The sequence below is a fragment of the Eretmochelys imbricata genome, chromosome 8 (assembly GCF_965152235.1).
Source record: "Eretmochelys imbricata isolate rEreImb1 chromosome 8, rEreImb1.hap1, whole genome shotgun sequence".
In the NCBI taxonomy this organism is placed as follows: domain Eukaryota; kingdom Metazoa; phylum Chordata; order Testudines; family Cheloniidae; genus Eretmochelys; species Eretmochelys imbricata.
The window spans coordinates 6,575,834-6,597,152 of NC_135579.1; the positions used below are offsets into that span (position 1 = coordinate 6,575,834).

The following is a 21,319-nucleotide window of genomic DNA, read 5'->3' on the forward strand; positions in this document are numbered from 1 at the left end:
GTGCCAACTAGTTCTGGCCATTGAGCAGACTCTCAAAGAACTTGGTAACCACGCCACATGGTTTATCTGGAACGACTGCAGGGCTGGCGTCTATTCACCTTGCCTTCAGAATTTACCACTGGCCCACTCGACTTCACTGCTGCTGAGGCTGATGGGACAGTGAGGGACTGTCAATGGGATGCACTGATCACTGGCTAGGGAGGACAAGGCAGGCTGGCCAGCAGGAAGTATTTCCTAGCAACGCTAAACAGGCTTCCTAGGGAAGTCACTAAACATATGGGAATGTGGGAAAGAGAACAATCTTCCGATGGCCAGGCAGGAACTGGATGATCTCATCAGCCTTTCTAGGATTCCATAACTGAATCATTGTTCTGTGGTTCCAGGCTGCAATTACTAACTAATAAGTGAGGTACAGCCCCCTCTTCAGGAGGACAGACACAGGATAGCCCTTCATGCTGTGTGTGGCTCCTTATCAAAACCACTCCAGCTGTCTGGGGCCTCAGCATGGGGAATTTCCCTTCTCCTGCCTAAAAGTAACTCAGCTGGGCTCTCCTTCCTGTATTCGCTTAACAGCCCAGAGTCTGGACCGAAGGCTCTCTCTCGCCAGCTCCCCTTGGCCCTACCTGGGTGAGTAACCAAACGTTCTTTTAGCCAGAGCATGTGGTAGATAAGGTGAAAGGGAGAAGAGTCAGTTATGTTGTAAATCAAGATTCTGGAACTATGGAGATAGAGACATGACACCTCTTTGTCTCTCTTTGACAGAAATAGAACAGAGTTTTTACAGATTGCCTTAGGCTATTTATTTGCAGGCTGAGAAACTATCTTAAAAATAAGCCCCTTTGTGGCTCAATATGGCCGTATTTAGCTTTGCCTCCAGGCTTTCTGCTGGCTCACAGAACAAAAAACAGAACGAAACGAGTTCCAGCTGGGCTACGAGAAGCAGTGATAATGACTGTTTTTCAGTCCCAAGGTTCCCATAGATTCCTGGGTGCACAGAGCACCTGGGTGGTACATTCAGCTGTAGAACATAGGCATTTACATTTCCTGCACTGGTTTAAAATGCAGGACACGAGAGTCCCACGACCAAAGTCCTAGAACACAGTGAGCTGTGAAATTAAACCCTGTAGAACATTTTAAGGCATTGTTCTATTTAGAGCAACAAGCGACTAGGCCACAGAGCTTACCCCTTGTAACGTACTTTAATGACCATGTTCTCCGGTGTTTCCTGAAGCCTCCAGTTTCCAAAAAGTGATGGTGGTGCGTGAGCAGTGTGCTGCGGGAACCCAAGACTGGAACGGCTGACCATGCTGTAGGGCAGGACTGAAGTGTACAGGCAGCCTTCTGGGAGAGCCCACCATGGGCTAGCAGGAGTTGCTACAAGTCAGCAGTGAGGTGCATAGGCTGAAAGCTGTGGGGGAATGGTTCAACTTCTCTGCTTGCAGTGTGGATCCTCTGCTTGTTCCACAGCCTGATAGGCATATTCCCTAGCACCTTACTGGCAAAAAATGGCTAATAATTAAATGGAAGATCGGTCCAGCGTATGTGAAAATCTGTGCAATATTGTGCAGAAATGGGGAAATTCCCTGCAGTTGTCACTGGCTCTTTTTTCCTGTCATTATGCACCATTGTTGCTCATGAGCACCCTACAATAACAGAAGCGATGGTGCCGGGGGAGGGAAATGTGATAAGGAAACAGATCGTAATGTCGGTTTTCCAATATATTATGAGAACAGCTCAAAGATGACTTGACTCTCCCTTAGGCAATAAAGGCTGGGGAATTCTCACAATCTGAGCTGCTCATGGTGCCAGGAAAGCTTCGGTAACTCTGGAGCTGCTCTTTGCACTGTATATAGGCGTGCCTCTCATGCATCACTCTTGACCTTCATGGACAGTTCCCCTTGATATCAAGGGGAGCCAGCCATAGTTACAAGGTTAGGCAAATATGTGGTCATTGTGAAACAAAGCAGTGAGTCTCTGGCATTCTGAGGAAACACAGTGACCATCCTCTAGCTAACGGAATGCTTCGTCTGGCAACTCACAGTTACATTGGTATAATTCACTTGTGAAAACTTTAAGTAAGAATGGATTTTGCACCTCCATGCTCCCCGTGCTCCACCTTCACCTCCCCAGTCTGGCAGGGGGTTCCACCTCTGAGTCTGTGATGTCCCCCCTCTATTTGGCATTGGTGAGGCCTCATCTGGAGTACTGTGTCCAGTTTGGGGCCCCACACTACAAGAAAGATGTGGAAAAATTGGAAAGAGTCCAGCGGAGGGCAACAAAAACGATTAGGGGGCTGGAACACATGATTTATGAGGAGAGGCTGAGGGAATGGGAATTATTTAGTCTGCAGAAGAGAAGAGTCAGGGGGATTTGATAGCTGCTTTCAACTACCTGAAGGGGGGTTCCAAAGGGAATGGATCTAGACTGTTCTCAGTGGTACCAGATGATAGAACAAGGAGTAATGGTCTCAAGTTGCAGTGGGGGAGGTTTAGGTTGGATATTAGGAAAAACTTTTGCTCTAGGAGGGTGGTGAAGCATTGGAATGGGTTACCAAGGGAGGTGGTGGAATCTCCTTCCTTAGAGGTTTTTAAGGTCAGGCGTGACACAGCTCTGGCTGGGATGATTTAGTTGGGGATTGGTCACACTTTGAGCAGGGGGTTGGACTAGATGACCTCCTGAGGTCCCTTCCAACCCTGATATTCTATGATTCTATGATACTCACTGGCTTAAGAGCATCCACCTAAAGGTTCAGGGTTTCTGTTCTATTTCTCCCCGCCCCAGAACCAAGGAGTCCTTGCTGACAGCTGCTGACAGTCCTTGCTGACAGACTCCCCCCTCTACTAATGCTAGGTGCTTCAGAGGGAATGAACAGAACAGGCAATCATCAAGTGACCAACCCTAGTCATCCAGTCCCAGCTTCAGGCAGTCAGAGGCTAGGGACACCCACAGCATGAGGTTGTATCGCCGAACAGCTTGGCTAATAGCCATTGATGTATCCTCCGTGAACTTATCTAATTTTTTTAACCCCATTATAAGTTCGGCCTTCACAGCATCCCCTAGCAAGGAGTTCCACAGGCTGACCGTATGTTGTGTGAAGTAGTACTTCCCTTTTGTTTGTTTTAAATCTGCTGCCTATTAATTTCATTGGGTGACCCCTGATTCTTGTGTTATGTGAAGAGGTAAATAACACTTCCTTATTCATTTTCTACTCACCATTCATGATTTTATAGCCCTCTATCATAACCCCCTTTAGTCGTCTCTTTTCCAAGCTGAAAACTCCCCTCTCTTTCTAATCTCTCCTCGTATGGAAGCTGTCCCATACCCTTAATCATTTTTGTTGCCTTTCTCTGGACCTTTTCCAATTCTAATATATCTTTTCTGAGATGGGGCAACCAGAACTACATACAGTATTGCAGGGGTGGGAGTACCATGGATTTATATAGTGACATTACAATATTCTCTGTCTGATTATCTATCCCTTTCCTAATGGTTCCTAACATTCTGTTAGTTTTTTTGACTGCTGCTGCACATTGAGCTATATCATCAGCATGGGACCTGCTCTCCCTTGGCACCCTGCAAATCACAAAGGCCACCATGCATAAGTATCTCGTAATGATTACCGATACTGCCAGATGCAAGCAGACAGCCAGTGGGCATCTAACATGTGGGGCAAAGACCATCTTTTTGTTCTGTGTTCACACAATGGTGTCCTGGTCGTTGGGCAGACCGGGGCTGCTTCTTGCTATGACAATACGAATAGTAAATATTAACAGAATCAGATGCAGGCTTAAAGGCTTTTTTTTTTCCGGAGTGACTCTGTGGGTTGGAGAGACTGAGAGGAAGCAGCAGATCGTGAGCAGCCCAATGTTTACTGCAGGAACCACAGTGGCGGTACCCACTTCCATCCAGGAGTGGAAATCCCCTCCACATATGTAATCAGCCTTCTGCCTCCCTGCCTGCCTCTTCCCCCTTCAAAGATAGCCAAGGTGGATCAGTGATTTGAAGACTCCAAACCATTCGAGTGCTAAATTTAGGAAGGGAAACTTAGGGAGATAAGAGTGGTTGCCTCTTTCTGCTCTTTGCATTATAAAGGCAATGACAGCGTTCTGTAGCCATGATCCAGCACGCTACAGCTCAGGCGAGTGATCCCATAGGGTATGGGGCCATCAGTCCAGAATGCTCCAGGACATCACAGTGTACAACTCCGATGCTACAGGGCATGGGGCCGTCAGTCCAGAATGCTCCAGAACATCACAGTGTGCAACTCCGATGCTACAGGGCATGGGGCCGTCAGTTCAGAATGCTCCAGAACATCGCAGTCTGCAACTCCGATGCTACAGGGCATGGGGCTGTCAGTCCAGAATGCTCCAGAACATCGCAGTGTACAACTCCGATGCTACAGGGCATGGGGCCGCCAGTCCAGAATGCTCCAGAACATCGCACTGTACAACCCGCAGGGCATAGGGCCATTGGTCCAGAATGCTCCAGAACGTCACACTGTACAACCCGCAGGGCATAGGGCCATTGGTCCAGAATGCTCCAGAACGTCACAGTGTACAACCCCGACACTGCAGGGCCATCCCTCCAGAATGTCACAGCGTACAACCCCGACACTGCGGGGCACGGGGCCATCCATCCAGAATGTCAGAGTGTACAACCCCGACACTGCAGGGACATCCATCCAGAACGTCACAGCGTACAACCCCAACGCTGCGGGGCACAGGGCCATCGATCCAGAACGTCACAACGTACAACCCCGACACTGCGGGGCACGGGGCCATCCATCCAGAACGTCACAGCGTACAACCCCGACACTGCGGGGCACGGGGGCCATCCCTCCAGAACGTCACAGCGTAGAACCCTGACACTGCGGGGCACGGGGCCATCGATCCAGAACGTCACAGCGTAGAACCCCGACACTGCGGGGCACGGGGCCATCGATCCAGAACGTCACAGCGTACAACCCCGACACTGCGGGGCACGGGGCCATCCCTCCAGAACGTCACAGCGTAGAACCCCGACACTGCGGGGCACGGGGCCATCCCTCCAGAACGTCACAGCGTAGAACCCCGACACTGCGGGGCACGGGGCCATCCCTCCAGAACGTCACAGCGTAGAACCCCGACACTGCAGGGCACAGGCCATCCCTCCAGAACGTCACAGCGTACAACCCCGACACTGCGGGGCACGGGGCCATCCATCCAGAATGTCAGAGTGTACAACCCCGACACTGCGGGGCACGGGGCCATCCCTCCAGAACGTCACAGCGTACAACCCCGACACTGCGGGGCACGGGGCCATCGATCCAGCATGTCACAGCGTAGAACCCCGACACTGCGGGGCATGGGGCCATCCCTCCAGAACGTCACAGCGTAGAACCCCGACACTGCGGGGCACGGGGCCATCCATCCAGAACGTCACAGCGTAGAACCCCGACACTGCAGGGCACGGGGGCCATCCATCCAGCATGTCACAGCGTAGAACCCCGACACTGCGGGGCACGGGGCCATCCATCCAGCATGTCACAGCGTAGAACCCCGACACTGCGGGGCACGGGGCCATCGACCCAGAACGCTCCAGAACGTCACAGCGTACAACCCCGACACTGCGGGGCACGGGGGCCATCGATCCAGCATGTCACAGCGTAGAACCCCGACACTGCGGGGCACGGGGCCATCGATCCAGAACGTCACAGCGTAGAACCCCGACACTGCGGGGCACGGGGCCATCGATCCAGCATGTCACAGCGTAGAACCCCGACACTGCGGGGCACGGGGGCCATCGATCCAGCATGTCACAGCGTAGAACCCCGACACTGCGGGGCACGGGGCCATCGATCCAGCATGTCACAGCGTAGAACCCCGACACTGCGGGGCACGGGGGCCATCGATCCAGCATGTCACAGCGTAGAACCCCGACACTGCGGGGCACGGGGCCATCCATCCAGCATGTCACAGCGTAGAACCCCGACACTGCGGGGCACGGGGCCATCGATCCAGAACGTCACAGCGTAGAACCCCGACACTGCGGGGCACGGGGCCATCGATCCAGCATGTCACAGCGTAGAACCCCGACACTGCGGGGCACGGGGCCATCGATCCAGCATGTCACAGCGTACAACCCCGACACTGCGGGGCACGGGGCCATCGACCCAGAACGCTCCAGAACGTCACAGCGTACAACCCCGACACTGCGGGGCACGGGGCCATCCATCCAGCATGTCACAGCGTAGAACCCCGACACTGCGGGGCACGGGGCCATCCATCCAGCATGTCACAGCGTACAACCCCGACACTGCGGGGCACGGGGCCATCCATCCAGCATGTCACAGCGTAGAACCCCGACACTGCGGGGCACGGGGCCATCCATCCAGCATGTCACAGCGTACAACCCCGACACTGCGGGGCACGGGGCCATCCATCCAGCATGTCACAGCGTAGAACCCCGACACTGCGGGGCACGGGGCCATCCATCCAGCATGTCACAGCGTAGAACCCCGACACTGCGGGGCACGGGGCCATCCATCCAGCATGTCACAGCGTAGAACCCCGACACTGCGGGGCACGGGGCCATCCATCCAGCATGTCACAGCGTACAACCCCGACACTGCGGGGCACGGGGCCATCGACCCAGAACGCTCCAGAACGTCACAGCGTAGAACCCCGACACTGCGGGGCACGGGGGCCATCGATCCAGCATGTCACAGCGTAGAACCCCGACACTGCGGGGCACGGGGGCCATCCATCCAGCATGTCACAGCGTAGAACCCCGACACTGCGGGGCACGGGGCCATCGACCCAGAACGTCACAGCGTAGAACCCCGACACTGCGGGGCACGGGGGCCATCGACCCAGAACGTCACAGCGTAGAACCCCGACACTGCAGGGCACGGGGGCCATCCATCCAGCATGTCACAGCGTACAACCCCGACACTGCGGGGCACGGGGCCATCCATCCAGAACGTCACAGCGTAGAACCCCGACACTGCGGGGCACGGGGGCCATCGACCCAGAACGCTCCAGAACGGCACCGTGTGCAACCCCGAGGCCCGGGGCCATCAACGCAGAACGCCACCGCCCGCAAGCCGGCCGCTGCGGGGCACGGGGGCAATCGATCCAGAACCCGAGGGTAGTTTCCTGGTGGTCCCTCCCATCCTTTGGCCCCGCGGCTTTCCCTTTCCCTTGACCGTACCGCTCCCTCTGCTTCCCCCGTGCCCCCCCCCCCCCGCTCTCTCTGTTTATAACGCCCTCCGCCTGCCGCTGGCAGCTGGTCTGCGGCACGCCATGGGGCGGGCGGGGGGGGGGATCTGCGGGTTAGCGCTCAGCCCGTCAATCACGGGTGGGAATTTCCAGGGGAGGCGGCGCTGACTCACACTTCCTCCGCCCCCGCCTCCTCCCGCCGCCCGCCGGCCAGCGCGCGGGGCGCTGCGATGTCCGAGCCGCAGTCGCGGTAGGGCGCGCGCTGCCGGCGGACCCGGGCTGCCCGTCTCCCAGGTAGGACGAGACCCTCTCTCCCCCCCCCCCCCCCCGCTTGCAAAGGTGCACGGGCCCCTCCTGCAGCCGGCCCCGCTGGCGGGGGCCCTGGCTGCAGGCGGCCCCAGGGGCGGGGCGCTGCTGCCGCTGCCTGGCTCCGCCGCGCCGTGTTGTTCTCGGCTGGCCTGGCTGCGTCCCCCTTGCCGGGGGGCTGGGCTGGGGGGGCTGGCTGGGAGGGAGACTACAGCTGAATGTTTGGAAAGCAAACCGGGGCTTGACAGATCGGGCTTCTCTCTCTCTCTCCTCCCTCCCTCTCTGCCCCCAGCAGCTCGGCTGTCTCCGGAGGCGTTTTGCTTCCCCAAGTGCCCCCCCTCCCTCCCCCCGCTGTGGGGCTCCTGGGAAGGAAGCACCGTAGGTGTGGGAATGGAGGTGGTGCCCCCCCCTCCCCACCCCGGGGGGATGTTGTTATTGCAGAGGGAGTGGGGCGGTTGATGGAAGTCACGCTCTGCTCCGCTTCCCCGGAGCGGTGGGGTCTGTGGGGTGGGGTTCCTACAAGGCTGATAATGGGTTCTGTGCCATGGAGGCCGGGGCGTGTGTGTAAAGCCACCCCCCCACCCTCTCGGCGGCTCTTCAGACATCTCCTGCATGGCCCCCCACCCCGGCACCAAGTGACTCACTCTTTCTGAGCGGGCCTGGAGGATTCATGGACCTGCGGTGGAAAGGCTGAGGTGCGGTGCCCACCTGGCGAATCATGAGACGTCGTCCTGCAAAGCCATTCACCCCAAAGCTCCCCGGCAGTGCCACACTCCCTCGAGGTCCCCCCTAAGGCACAGTGTGCATGGGGTAAGGTGTGGGGGTGTTACATGCTGCCCATACACAGCGCAGACCTTGGGGGTGTGCTGGGACCTGGGGTGCTGCTGATTATAGATGCCACTTACAGCTCTTCCTTGGGGACAGCGTCTGTCATAGTAGCAGCTTCCAGAAGAGAAACGTACCCATTCCCAGGAGCCATTTGAGGCTCCTTGGTGAGTCCCTGCAGGCTGTGCCTCCCCAGGTAATATTGACGGCGTCCTGCTCGCATACAGTATTTTTAATCCGAGAGTCTCTGTGGACTTTATGGACATACGTTAGATAAACCTTGCAACAGCCCTGGGATAATGATATGTAGTATTATCCCTGCCATACGGATGGAGACGCTGATCCTCTGGGAAATGACTTGCCTCGCTCACGTCGCTCACCTGTAGAACCCAAGAGGCCTGACAACCTGTCCTCTGAACTGATCACTAGACACAGCCTTCCCTGCTAACCTTGTCACAGATTGACCAAATGACAAAGGGAGCATCGTGCACGGAAGGCCTCGGAACTGGCCTTAGAAGAGTGTCTGGTGGACACCTGGTTCTGTGTGCTGCAAGTCAAAGGATCTGATGGGGGGGAAGAAACATCTCAATAGTCAATCCAGTTGTGATTTTGAAGAACAACATCCTAGCTGATCTTTGAAAGAGAGAGCCGTGTTCTCCCTGCAGTTTACCTTTCCAGATTTGCATTTACCTGGCTTTGACTGAAAAGCAAAGACGAGCCCTAGGAAAATATAACTTGCTGATTGCCTCTTTGGGTTAGATCAAAGGTTACTGAGCTGTGTAGTCCATGGACCATCAGTGGTTCACAGAGTGCTTGCTAGTGGTCCAGACAGCCAGCTGGTCATATGGGGCTGGCATCTCTCCTTGCTTCCAGCTCCTGCATCACACAAAGACAACTAAAAATGAGACCAGGTTGTAATGGTAATGAGGAACTTTAACTATCCACTTATCTGTTGGAAAAGTAATATGGCAAAACACACAATCTCCAATAAGTTATTGGAACGTATTGGGACAACTTGTTTCAGAAGGTGGAGGAAGTAGCCAGAGGGGAAGCCATTTTAGATTTGATTCTGGCTACCAGGAAGGAATTGTTTGCAAATCTGAAGGTGGAAAGCTGTTTGGGTGAAAGTGATCTTGAAATGATAGATTTCATTATCCTAAGGAAAGGAAGGCATGAAAGCAGGGGAATAAGGACAATGGACTTCAAAGAAAGCAGACTTTAACACACTCAGAGAACTGGTAGGTGAGGTCCCAGGGGAAGAAAATGGAAAGGTAAACATGTCAGGAAAGCTGGCATTTTCTCAAAGAGACAGTATTAATGGCACAACAGCAAACTATTCCAATGTAAAGGAAAGATAGGAAGAATAGTAAGAGGCCAATATGGCTCCATCGGTTAATAAACTGACAATCAAAAAGGAATCCTACAAAAAGTGGAGACCTGGACAGATTGCTAAGGATGAATACAAAAGAATAGCACAAGCATGTAGGGACAACATCAGGCTACAGCACCACCTAAGTTGTGCCTGGCAAGGGACATAACAGGCAATAAGACAAGGTTCTATAAATACATTAGGAGCGAGAGAAAGATGAAGTAAAGTGTAGGTCTACTACTTAGCAAGTAAGGAGAGCTAATAGCTGATGACATCAAGAAGGCTGAGGTGTTTAATGCCTATTTTGATTCACTTACAAAAAGTTTAATTGTGACCAGATGCATGATTAATATTAACAACAAGGGGGGACGGACATAAGCCAGAACAGGGAAAAGAACAGGTTAAAGAATATTTAGATAAGTTAAATGTATTGAAGTTGGCAGGGCCTGACGAAATTCACTCTTGACTACTTAAGGAACTAGCTGAAGCAATCTTGGAACCATCTTCAAGAACTCATGGATGATGGGTTGAGGTCCCAAAGGACTGGAGATGGGCAAACATAGTACCTATCTTCGAAAAAGGGAACAAAGAGTACCCAGGGAGTGGGAATTATAGACCAGTTAGCCTAACTTTGTTACCTGGAAAGATACTGGAACAAATTATTAAGCAATCCATTTGTAAGCACCTAGAGGATAATAGTTATAAGGAATAGACGACATGGTTTTGTAAAGAACAAATCATGTCATATCCACCTAATTTCCTCCTTTGATGCGGTTACTGGCCTGGTGGATAGGGGGAAGTAGTAGACCTAATGTATCTTGATTTTCGTAAGGCATTTGCCACAGACCCTCATGACATTTTCATAAGCAAACTAGGGAAATATGGTCCAGATGAAATTACTGTAAGGTGGTTGCATAACTGAAAGACCATACTCAAGGAGTAGTTATCAGTGGTTCTCTCTCAGACTAGGGGGATATTTCTAGTGAGGTCCTGCAGGGGTCTGTCCTACGTCCAGTATTATTCAATATTTTATTAATGACTTGGAACAGAGAGTATGCTTGTAAAATCTACACATGATACCAAGCTGGGCGCGATTGGAAGCACTTTGGAGCACAGGATTAGAATTCAAAATGACCTTGATAACTTGGAAAATTGATCTGAAATGAACAAGATGAAATTCAATAAAGGCAAGTGCAAAATATTACACTTAGGAAGGAAAATCAAATGCACGACTCCAAATGGGGAATAGCTGGCTAGGTAGCAGTACTGCAGAAAAGGATCTGGGGGTTATAGTGGATCACATACTGAATATGTGACAAGAATGTGACGCAGTTGTGAAAAAAGCTGATTATCATTCTGGGGTTTATTCACAGGAGTGTAGTATGTAAAACGTGAGAGGTAATTGTCCCACTTTGCTCTGCACGAGCAAGGCTGCAGCTGGAGTACTGTATCCAGTTCTGGGCACCTTTCAGAAAGATGTGGACAAATTGGAGAGAGTCCAAAGGAGAGCAACGAAAAAGATAAACAGTTTAGAACACCTGACTTATGAGGAAAGCTTTAAAAAACCTGGACCTGTTTAGCCCTGAGGACAAGAAGACTGAGGGGAGTCCTGATAACAGTCTTCATATATGTTAAGGGCTCTTATAAAGATGACGATCAGTTCCCCATGTCCACTGAAGATAGGACAAGAAGCAATTGACTTAATCTGCAGCAAGGGAAATTTAGGTTAGATATTAGGAAAAACTTCCAAACTACAAGACTAGTTAAGTATTGCAATAGGCTTCCAAGGGAAGTTGTGGAATCCCCGTCATTGGAGGTTTTTGCGAACAGGTTAAATAAACGCCTGTCAAGGACGGTCTAGGTTTAGTTGGTCCTGTATAAGCACAGGGGGCTGAACTAAATGACCTCTCAAGGTCCCTTCCAACCCTACATGTATAAGATTCTCTGAAATACATGCGGTCCTTCCAGTTTTACTTTCTCGTGTAAGCAATTGTTGTAGTGACCCCAGGGATGTTGTGTGGTCCCAAATGAGAGGGGAGGTGTCCGGGAGCCAGTCCATCTGTTAGGATATGCTCTGTCCTATGGGGAAAGTTTGAGCAACACAGATCAAAAAGACAGTCCCCACTCCACAGAGTTTACAATAAACAGAGCAAGCTTTGTCCGTCATTTTTCTTGTCTTCTGTCCAGGAAACCTAGTAGAGGACCAGGCTGGTGTGCCTAGCAGATTGCTAGTTCATAATAGTACTCATTTACATAATAACAAGCATATGCAGTTTGGCACAGCCCCCACCCGTAATCCCATAGTGCTTCCTGGATTATAAAGATGCTTTCTCTGAGACAATCTGGAAAGCATTTAGCGACAGAATGGCACGTGCTCCAGCTATTGTAAGCTCTTTTAGTCCAGAAACATTCCTCTCTATATTTATAAAGCATGGTGTACATTTCCAGCTCTACATACATGTTTTGTAACAATATTAGGTGTGAGTGAATGAGCACCTCATAAGGGCTGGGGTAGGGAGGCCTGTTCCCCTGCCATCCTCAAAAAGCTTTTTGGTTATTTCCTGCAGCTTAGAAATCACGCTTCTAAATGTAGGTATAACAGCAAATAAATTTGTTAGTCTCTGAGGTGCCACAAGTCCTCCTTTTCTTTTTGCGGATACAGACTAACACGGCTGCTACTCTGAAACATCTATGGGAAAACTGATCTGTTTACTAATGTACCTGGAACCACACCTGAAAAGCTGGAGCTGTATCATGACATAGCTGCATCATATGGTGACCTCAGCAGGGTCAAGGCAGAATAACTCCCCCAACACATGGCATGTTGGATAGTCAGATGTGCTGAAAGGATGGATCCTAGATGCATCTGAGGTCACTGTTGAGCACTTGCTTTAGAGAGTGAGCTGGATGACTGTTGGTATTGCTTTTGGGTATCTGTTGGAGATGGAAGTGAGAGCCTTATGCAGTGTTATTAATGGCATTGGAAGCAAGATGAAGGTGGAAAGAAATGCACAAGTCCTTCCCCTTATCTTATTTCCATGCTTCTCAGGTTTTGGGTGGAGGGGGTATATCCTGGAGCAGCCTCAGCTATTGCTAAATGTAGTTATTGTTTGTTACCTCCTGCAAAGACAATTATGGGATACTGGAGTTGGGGGTGTGCATCCCACATAGCTTGAGCCATGGTGTTTATTCTGGGAGCTCTGGAAACAGTGACACTCATATAAGATTTCTCAGCCGGAGCTCAGAACTGTGTTTGAAAAGGCAAAATAATGACAGAAAGGGAAGTGAGTCTTTAACGGCCTTTTCTTCTTGTAGCACTACGGGCTGAGCTGATCCTATAATACCCCTTCAGCCTGACCCGCTGTTTTGCACAGGGCTTGAAGTTTCACTTGCCAATGATGGGTACGAAATGTTGCCCGGTGAGTGAAGAGAGCATAGAGGAGCTTAGCCATCAGTTTCTACAGAATTTCAGCCTTTATTTAAGAATTCTAGCTCTTATGGTTATGAAGATAACCTTTCAAATGGGACTTGGTTCCATGCTGACTTCCTGAGTCTGCTGGCAGTGTCACTGCCACTGCTGCTGCTCAGAGTTTCCTCAAGCAGCAGCAGAGTACACTTAACAAGTTCTGCTTCATTTTAAATGCTGCTGTTTGGAGCTTTGAAGGCTGCTGGGAAAGCATGTCAGTTTATTCTGCTACTTTGGAAAGCTGTGATCAGTAGCTGAGGCAGGTACTGATGCAGTGTGGGAAGCCAAATTAAAATACTTGGTCTAGGGAAAGGGTAGATTAATAGAGAGAACTTATCTTCCCAAAAGAGGATGGGGTCCCCAAGCAGCATCCAAGGACAGAATCCTGCAAAGAAGACCATCACCCCACAGAAGGGGTTTAGCTTCTGATCAGGGCGCTACTGCTAAAATCTCACTATTGGTGCTCCTTTGCATTGGTCTCTGGCTAATAGGTGGCTGGTAATTGCTTCTAGCAGGAACCTATAAGAGCAATGGCTTTCCTGCTTGCTAAAAAACCTGCCCCCTGCATGGTCACTGCCCCCAGGGGAATTACAAGAAGAGCTGGAAAAAATTTTGATGAAATATTTTTCCAGTGACAAATGCTGTTTCATCAAAACCGAAATGTTATGTGGAAATGTATCTGTTTGGGCACAAATTTCATTGGGACGTTTTCTTGGGTCGGGGTGGAATTTCTAGACCGAGGGTACACCTACACTGGAGGTGTCGTTTCCAGCTTGTGTAGACATACCTCTGCTATCTAGTATTGAGTTGGCACACAAAAACCAGAAGTATAGCCATAGACAGTGGGATGCCCGAGTACAGTCCGGTAAGAGATCCTAGGTACATACTCAGGGCAACTAGGCTATCCTGCAAGTCACTCCATCAGGCTACACTTTTTTGTTTTGCTTTGTGTTTTTTTTTGTGTGCTTGCTTGATCAGAGCTAGCCTGGGTACGTTTGCCAAGCTGGAAATTCCACCTTCTTCAGCTCCCATGTAGACATACCCAGAGACCGAGACTAGAATATCTGATAGCCCAGTGGTTAGGGCGCTCAGCTGGGGAGGTAGGTGAAGCAGGTAGAGCAGGGACTAGAACTACTAGGCTATTGGCTATTCTGGGGTGTGTCTCTCTCCCTCTAACCCCCCCTCCCGACAAATAAAAAACGGCCAAAGGTCGTGGTTTCATTTCAGATCAGAATGAAAACAAATTTTGAAACCTTGCTTTTTGAATCCTTGAAATAGTTGTTTTCCAGCCAGCCCTTATGGTAAATAAAACTCTGGCATGGTTTCTGCAGGCAGACGGCTAGGAGATACCCAAACTCTAGGCTGAATTCACTATAGTACAATCTGGATTTTGTTCTCCAGGTTCAGCTCCTCGTTCAGGAAAGTCCCTTCTCCCAACCAGCTCCCCGCCCTGCAAGTGTTCTGGCACGCGCTTCCCCCTCCGGCTTCGCCTCTAAGGGTATGTCTACACAGCAGCTGGGAGTGTGTTTCCCACCATGGGAAACCAGACCTGCGCTAGAGCTGGTTGAGCTAGCATGCTCAAAACAGCAGTGCTCCCAGGGTAGCCAGCCAAGTATGTCCCCAGCGGGGTTAGGTGGGCGTGTGTGAGAGCTATTTGTAGAATACTTGTATCTGGACTGAGGAACTACTGGAGTTCTCACCGAGACCTAAACCAATTGTAGCCCCCGTGGTATCTACCCTCCTGGCCACAGATGGTACAGCCCTATTATAGTTAGCTGCTTTCCAGTAAATAAGGCTGAAGTGTTTTTGCTTTCATTTGGAGGAGATAGTTGCTGCCCTCAGCAGGTGCCCTTTGGAATCCAAGTGTGTTGCAGAGTTTGGGGGATTGCTTTCATGCCCTGGATTCCTGGGTGCCCTGGACTGCCTTGTGTTGCAAGAAGGAAACCCCCTGCTCTGCATAAGGATCAGCTGATGCTGAGTAGCGTTTTTCTATAGTGCTGTGCCAGTGACTCCTGATGCTTGGCACACCTGCTTCCTGGCCCTGCCCGTGTGGAGGGGCGTCTGTCTCGATTTCCCGTGAGTGCCAGGGTCCTGCTGAATGATTTGGTGGTGTCTAAGGGATGTGTGGGACAGAGCCACAGTCTGAGGGGTGAAGGGGAGCTCTGAGAGAGGCTCACTCACTGGCCAGGTGATTCTCAGCCTCCCAATAAGGCTTGTGGGGGCAAACAACTGAATTAACTCTGAGAGAGCTGGGTGAAGTCGTGAATGGGATTATGTGACACACGGGGCTGCTTGTGATGGTGGGGGAACGGCTCAGCCACTCTGGGACTCACTGCCGGTTTATATCTTATGTTCCTAAAAGCTCCGGCTTCAAGGCTTCATCCCGGGCTCTGAGGTGGCACTAGACATTTTCTCTCTCCGGTGCTGGCTGGTTCTTGGTCAGGGTCTAACTGATTGTCATATGGGGGTCAGGAAGGAATTTCCCCCCCAGTCTGATTGGCAGTGGTCTTGGGGACTTTTCACCTTCCTCTGCAGGGTGTGTATGAGGGTCACTTACCAGGTTTATCTGGGTTTATCTCTCTCAGTCATTTCCCTGCCATGGCAGGGGCCTCATGCATCTGTGCACTTTGGTCCTGCCTGTTCTCTTTGTGTGACACATACGAGCTTCATCTCCTGTGGGCTGTCCTACTTCAATCTAATTTTGGTTGCGGGATTTGGGTCCTGGGTGGCGTTGGTGGCCTGTGATGTACAGCAGGTCAGACGGGAAGATCTGGTGTGGTCCCGTCTGACCTTAAACCTTATGATTCTTGAGGTCACCTGTGTACGTTATGAAAATGCCCTGTTACAGTCATTCCGGCTCAGCACAGAATCTGTCCCCACACCTCCACTGCTCTTGGAACGCCTTTGACTGCTAGTGTAAACGCACCAGCGTGTTTCTCAGCACTGTCCATTGTTTTCAGAGCCACTAGAGAGGGGACAACCATGGCTGTCAGCAGCAATGTAGGGATCACTCTCCCAGTATATCTGGGGCTTCCCAGGGGCTGGGTAAGGGTCACATGCAGGCTGGCTCTCTGATGGCTCAGGGTCACAACGTTATTGCGAGTCTCACAATATCTGGTGTTTTCCCTTAAACCCCCAGCTCCTGGAATGACAAGAGCCCATGAGAATCTCCGTTTTCATTTGCAATAGCTGTGGTTCCTTCTCTTCTCTTCCTGTCCCCCTCGCCCCGCTCTGCGGGTAACCCTAATTATTTAAAAAACAACCCAACCCTACAGTCCATGTAATTAAAGCTAAGATTTAGTCACGGGTATTTTTAGTAAAAGTCATGGACAGGTCACGGGCAGTAAACAATAATTCATGCCCCGTGGCCTGTCCATGACTTTTGCTATAAACACCCCTGACTGAATCTTAGCTGCCCAGGGCCACCGAGCCGTGACTGGTGTGGCTGCCTCAGGGCTGCTGCCCCAGCCACCCTGGGACCAGTGCTCAGGCGGTCCCCGGGGCTAGCCGCACTAGCCGTTGGTAGGATAGTCCCCAGGGCCAGCTGCCTGAGGTCGCTGAGCAGCAGCCAGTGCAGCTGCCTCAGGGCTGCTGCTACGGTTGCCCCCAGGGCCCTGCTCTGGCTGCCCCAGGACCACTGCTCAGGTGGTCCCCGGGGCCAGCTGCACCGGCCGCGACTCGGACGGTCCCTGGGGCCAGGTGCAGCCACCCCTGGGGCTGCTGCTCTGGCTGCTGCTTGGGTGGCCCCCGGGGCCCGTTGCTCATGCGGCCCTGTGGTCAGCCACACTGGCTGCTGCAGCTGCAGAATTTCATGGAGGTCGCTGAAAGTCACAGATTCCATGACTTTCCGTGTCCTCCATGACAGACTCGCAGCCTTACATGTAATTAACCAAGCTGGGTCACTTCTTCACCTTTCCCACTTGCTTGTATGTTGTATCAGTCTCCTCTACCCATGACCTGTCTGTGTCTTTAGAGTGTAAACCCTTTACAGCAAGGATTGTCTCTTCTGTGCTTGTACAGCCCCAGGCACGATGGAGCCCCAATATCTGCTGAAACCATTTGACACTTCCGCCAATATCTGTATTTGCTACTAAAAGTAAGTTTCTAGCCTCAGGGTTGTGACGAAAAGTTAAAAAATGTGGACCCCGAAGGGAAATAAAAAGAACCCACTGTATGCTATTTTTGAGCCAATCTCATGTTTTCTGGAAGCCTGGTCCAGGGTGGGGGGTTTTTAGGTTGTCCTCCATGGATGTGCCCATGCCTACGTTTTGCAGTGGGGGGGGAGGGGAGGAGTGACTACACTGTGACTTCTACTCTAGTTAACTCAGTCTCCTGGGTGTGCCATGGTTTCTCAATGCAGGGCGTGTGGAAGGAGGGGAAGATGATGCCAACAATTGTGGTTTAAAGCTAAGGGTTCTGTGATCCTGGGCTCTAAGCAGTTCATATGATACCAATTGCTCCTCTTGCCCAGAAGAAAATACTTTTTTCTTTTCCAATTGTCTATCTGCTTCTGCTTTTAGAAAAACAAAAACCAAAACAAAAAAAAGTGGTATATTTCTAACATAGCCCACACCAGTGCGGCTTCTTATTGTTTCCTCATCTGTACATGGGCCTTGCCAAGAAGAGGAATGATCTGGAAAGAGCATTTTGCTGCTAGTCAGTGGGTTGATGTTGAACTTGTAAGGGGAGCTTTTGGTGGGCTGCTTTTGTGTGCGTCCATTTCTCAGTGGTGGTGAATGCTGGATGTTTTAATAGGTGCTTGTGTTCCAAAGGGCTGCTATTCACTAGCTTGTGAGTAGGTTCACACCATCCCCACTGGATGGCTGATAATTAACCTCTTGCCACTTGGGTTTTTAAATCACCTTGGGGGTGGGGTGGGAGGGACTGGTCATGGCCAATGAGATCTACAAATAAGCACATTGCAGGGCAGCTGGAACTATGAGTGAGAATTTAATGCCCAGGCTAGCAAAGGGCACATAGCGCTAGTTTGAACCAGTTATGGTTCCAGGAAACACCGTGCAAATTTCCCCCACCCAGCTCTGCGGATGCACCTCCATCCTGAGCAGTGTCACCTGCTCTGGTCCATGCTGGGCTCTCTCTGCCAAGGACCGACAGTCTTTCGCTAATGATTAAGAGGAGGTCACCAAAGTCGTTATGACTGTAGGCAGATTTGAACATGGGTCTCCAGAAGTGAAAGGCTAGTGCCTGGATGTACTGTCCTAGCTCACTCGCGACTGGCTTCTATTGTATACTGTCTCAAAGAACCCTTTCAGAGGAGGCTAACTCCACAGGGAAATTCCAAGGAAGTGGTGTTACATAATTCGCACATGCTCATTGTATTGAATTCTAGAGCTCAAGTCGGAAGGGAAGGAAGTTGTTTGTGTTCTTACTGGCATGGACCTGGCTATGGGTTTGTGAAGCTCCTCCCTGTACACCATGGCCACTCACCGCATGATGGTAGCAGCAGGAATAGAACTGAGGTCATCCTACTCCAATAGGGTGACCAGATGTCCCAATTTTATAGGGACAGCCCTGATTTTTGGGTCTTTTTCTTATATAGGCTCCTATTACCCCCCCACCCCTGTCCCGATTAATTTCACACTTGCTGTCTGGTCACCATATACTCCAAATGCACAGGTCCCCGCTGTCTGAGCTAAGGAAGGATCTCTACCGGCTGTTAGCGGAATAGGCCCCAGTGTTCACAGCTGAGCAGTCCTGATTCCTTCCATCAGAGGGCCACAGCAAAGCCCTCTCTTGGTTTGAAGTGAAGTTCAAACAGGCAAATCCAAATGAGCTCCCTGGATTGCATCTGGTGCACTTCAGGCTCCTGGAATGTTTTTAATTGCAGTCGAAGAGAGTTCCTATACCTGCCTGATTCTAGGAGAGACTTTGCTTGGGAACACTCCCCACTTGAGTATGGCAGTTCTGGAAAAATCCCATGCTGGAATTTTTCCTGGCATTATTATTGGAATGTGTGGTACAGTGTAGGACTGGACTCAGCTGAACACTGCTCAGACCTCGGACTGGAGAGACCTTGCCTTGAAGACCCTTGATCTAATGCCCATTGCCTTTATCCTTTCCAGAGTGCTCAGCAACCATTAGCTAGTCCCTGTCACACCTGAATGGGCGCTAAAGCAGCGTGATCCTCATTTTGCAGAAGGGGCATCACTGCAAGTCAGTGCTAGGGATATGGTGGGAACCCAGGAGTCCTGCCTCGCAGCCCTGATCTCTCTGCCTTTCCTTTTTCAATCTGCTTTGGTGCTGCCTGCTAGTTAAAGTAGAGTGAGACAGGAGGGAGAACTCTAAGCAAGGGCTAGCACCGGACTAGTTTTACTGTCCCATGAAAATATTCAAGATGTTGAAAAAATGACCTGTCTCAAATAGGGCTGAAAAGTCAAAACCAAGGAAATTTTCACAAACTGAAAAATAAAAAAATAATCCCATTTGGGTCAATTTTGACCAATTTTATTGCTTCTTTACTATAATTAGTTTAATTTTAAAACAAAAAGTGATTTCAACCTGGAATGTCAAAATGAAACTTTTTGACAATTTTGTTCAACTCAAAATTTATTTTATTTTTTTTATTTATTTTTTGTAGAAAAACGACCCTTTCCCCGAGTGGTTTCGGTTTCAACTAATTGACATTTTCTGATGAAAAACAGTTGTCTGAAAATGCCTGACTAGCTCTACAGTCAACATACCGGGCATGGGGAGAGAACTGAATGAGGGAGAGGAAGAGAAGCTCCTTCTTGTTAACGAAAGAGCAAGAGCTGTCCCCCCCCCCCCGTTACTAATCCCCAATGCTGCTGACTTGGCACTGATGGCTCATTGGGTTGTATTTTTCTCCCAGACACTGTAATGTGGCTATTTAGACATGTGACACTCTTGATCTTTAATCTGAATTCTCCCCCACCCACTCTCATCCTCTCATTTCTTCTTGTGCTGAGTTGTTATAAAAGCCCTCCTTTGAAAGGTCTCTGTGCCCCGACCCTCTACTCTAGCAGGCTGAGAACGGAGCTGGTGGGCAGGTGACCGCAGTCTGCCTTGCGTGACTGTGTCCTCTCCCTCCGGTTCTCTTGAGGTTGTTGTGCTCTCCCCTCAGAGAGTCTCACAACTCGGGAGGAGTCGTCATCGCTTGATGAAAAGACCAGGACAGCTTGAAAAAAAAACAAACAAAAAACACCCCACGTTTCTCGTCAGTTCGGGGCTGAGGAACGGTGAAGTTCACAGCTCCTTCTGGCCCTACCTCAGAACATGAACAAAACTTCTAGTGGCCTTGAGTCAGAGGGGATGGGAGGGCCCCAGGGGTTAACAAAGGCACCTGTGGAGTCTTGAACAGCAGGAGGATCGTGGGGGCTGGGTGTGACAGAAAGAGCCTTGACTTGGACTCTGTGAGACAGAGAGACGCTGTGTGTGTCACAATGAGCTGGGCCTAAATACCACTTCTGATTGGTGGGGAAACACTTAATAACCTTGACTTTTGAATTGCCCTCATTAGACTTCAGAGGTGACAGAGATGGATGGCTTGGAACTACTGTTCTAGGCCATCAGCAGACTCAGGCAGGCAGAGGCTGCCATCCATATGAGGCTACAGGTGGCTCAAGTCTCTCCAGTCAGCCAACCTCTGGCTATTGGAATCATTAGTTTAGGACAATGGTTCTCTATGGCTCATTCTCTTAAGAGAGACCTGTGCATTAACCCACCTGCCCTCCAAATCACCCAGTTCAATGAGGCTTAGCAACCAAATGTTTGATTCTTGGATAACGAGGGAGAACTTAGCCCTCGGTGCATCTCTTCTGTGGTACGCTCAATCTGACAGTGCTGAGCACTTCCCAGTGCTGGATGATGTCTCGCTCCTTAGGGGAGGTCAGCAGGTACTGAAACTGCCATGGCTTTTGGAAGCTTCCTGTCAGCTGCTCCTGCATGCTACAGAAACAGAGCCTTTGGTCTGGCAGCAGCTGAGAAGCTAGTGACTGTTCTGGCTGCTTTTCACCCCCTTGGAAGGTCAGAGTGCACCTGTCTTCCCTTTGGAGATGTGGTGTCGTAACTCCCTCAGGGTACAGAAAGCACCAGTCTTAACATCTAGGCTTGGTGCCTTACTGTGGGCGTCCATGTACCTCATGCAAGCTGCCCATGTGCCTGGGCATGATTCTG

The 21,319-nt window shown here is 50.8% G+C and overlaps 1 protein-coding gene across 3 annotated transcripts in view; it reads left to right on the forward strand.

The window, feature by feature from the left end:
- The first annotated feature begins 555 nt into the window (after positions 1 to 555).
- The window catches only part of TNIP1 (TNFAIP3 interacting protein 1), a 52,113-nt gene continuing 31,349 nt past the window's right edge, over positions 556 to 21,319 (forward strand). For 2 of the 3 annotated variants that reach the window (XM_077823782.1, XM_077823784.1), the window contains exon 1: positions 7,385 to 7,493. The gene's annotated coding sequence lies outside the window, so the exon portion shown is untranslated. Of the gene's footprint in view, positions 628 to 7,384; positions 7,494 to 21,319 lie in introns of those variants that run through there. The other variant, XM_077823783.1, reaches the window with a different exon arrangement.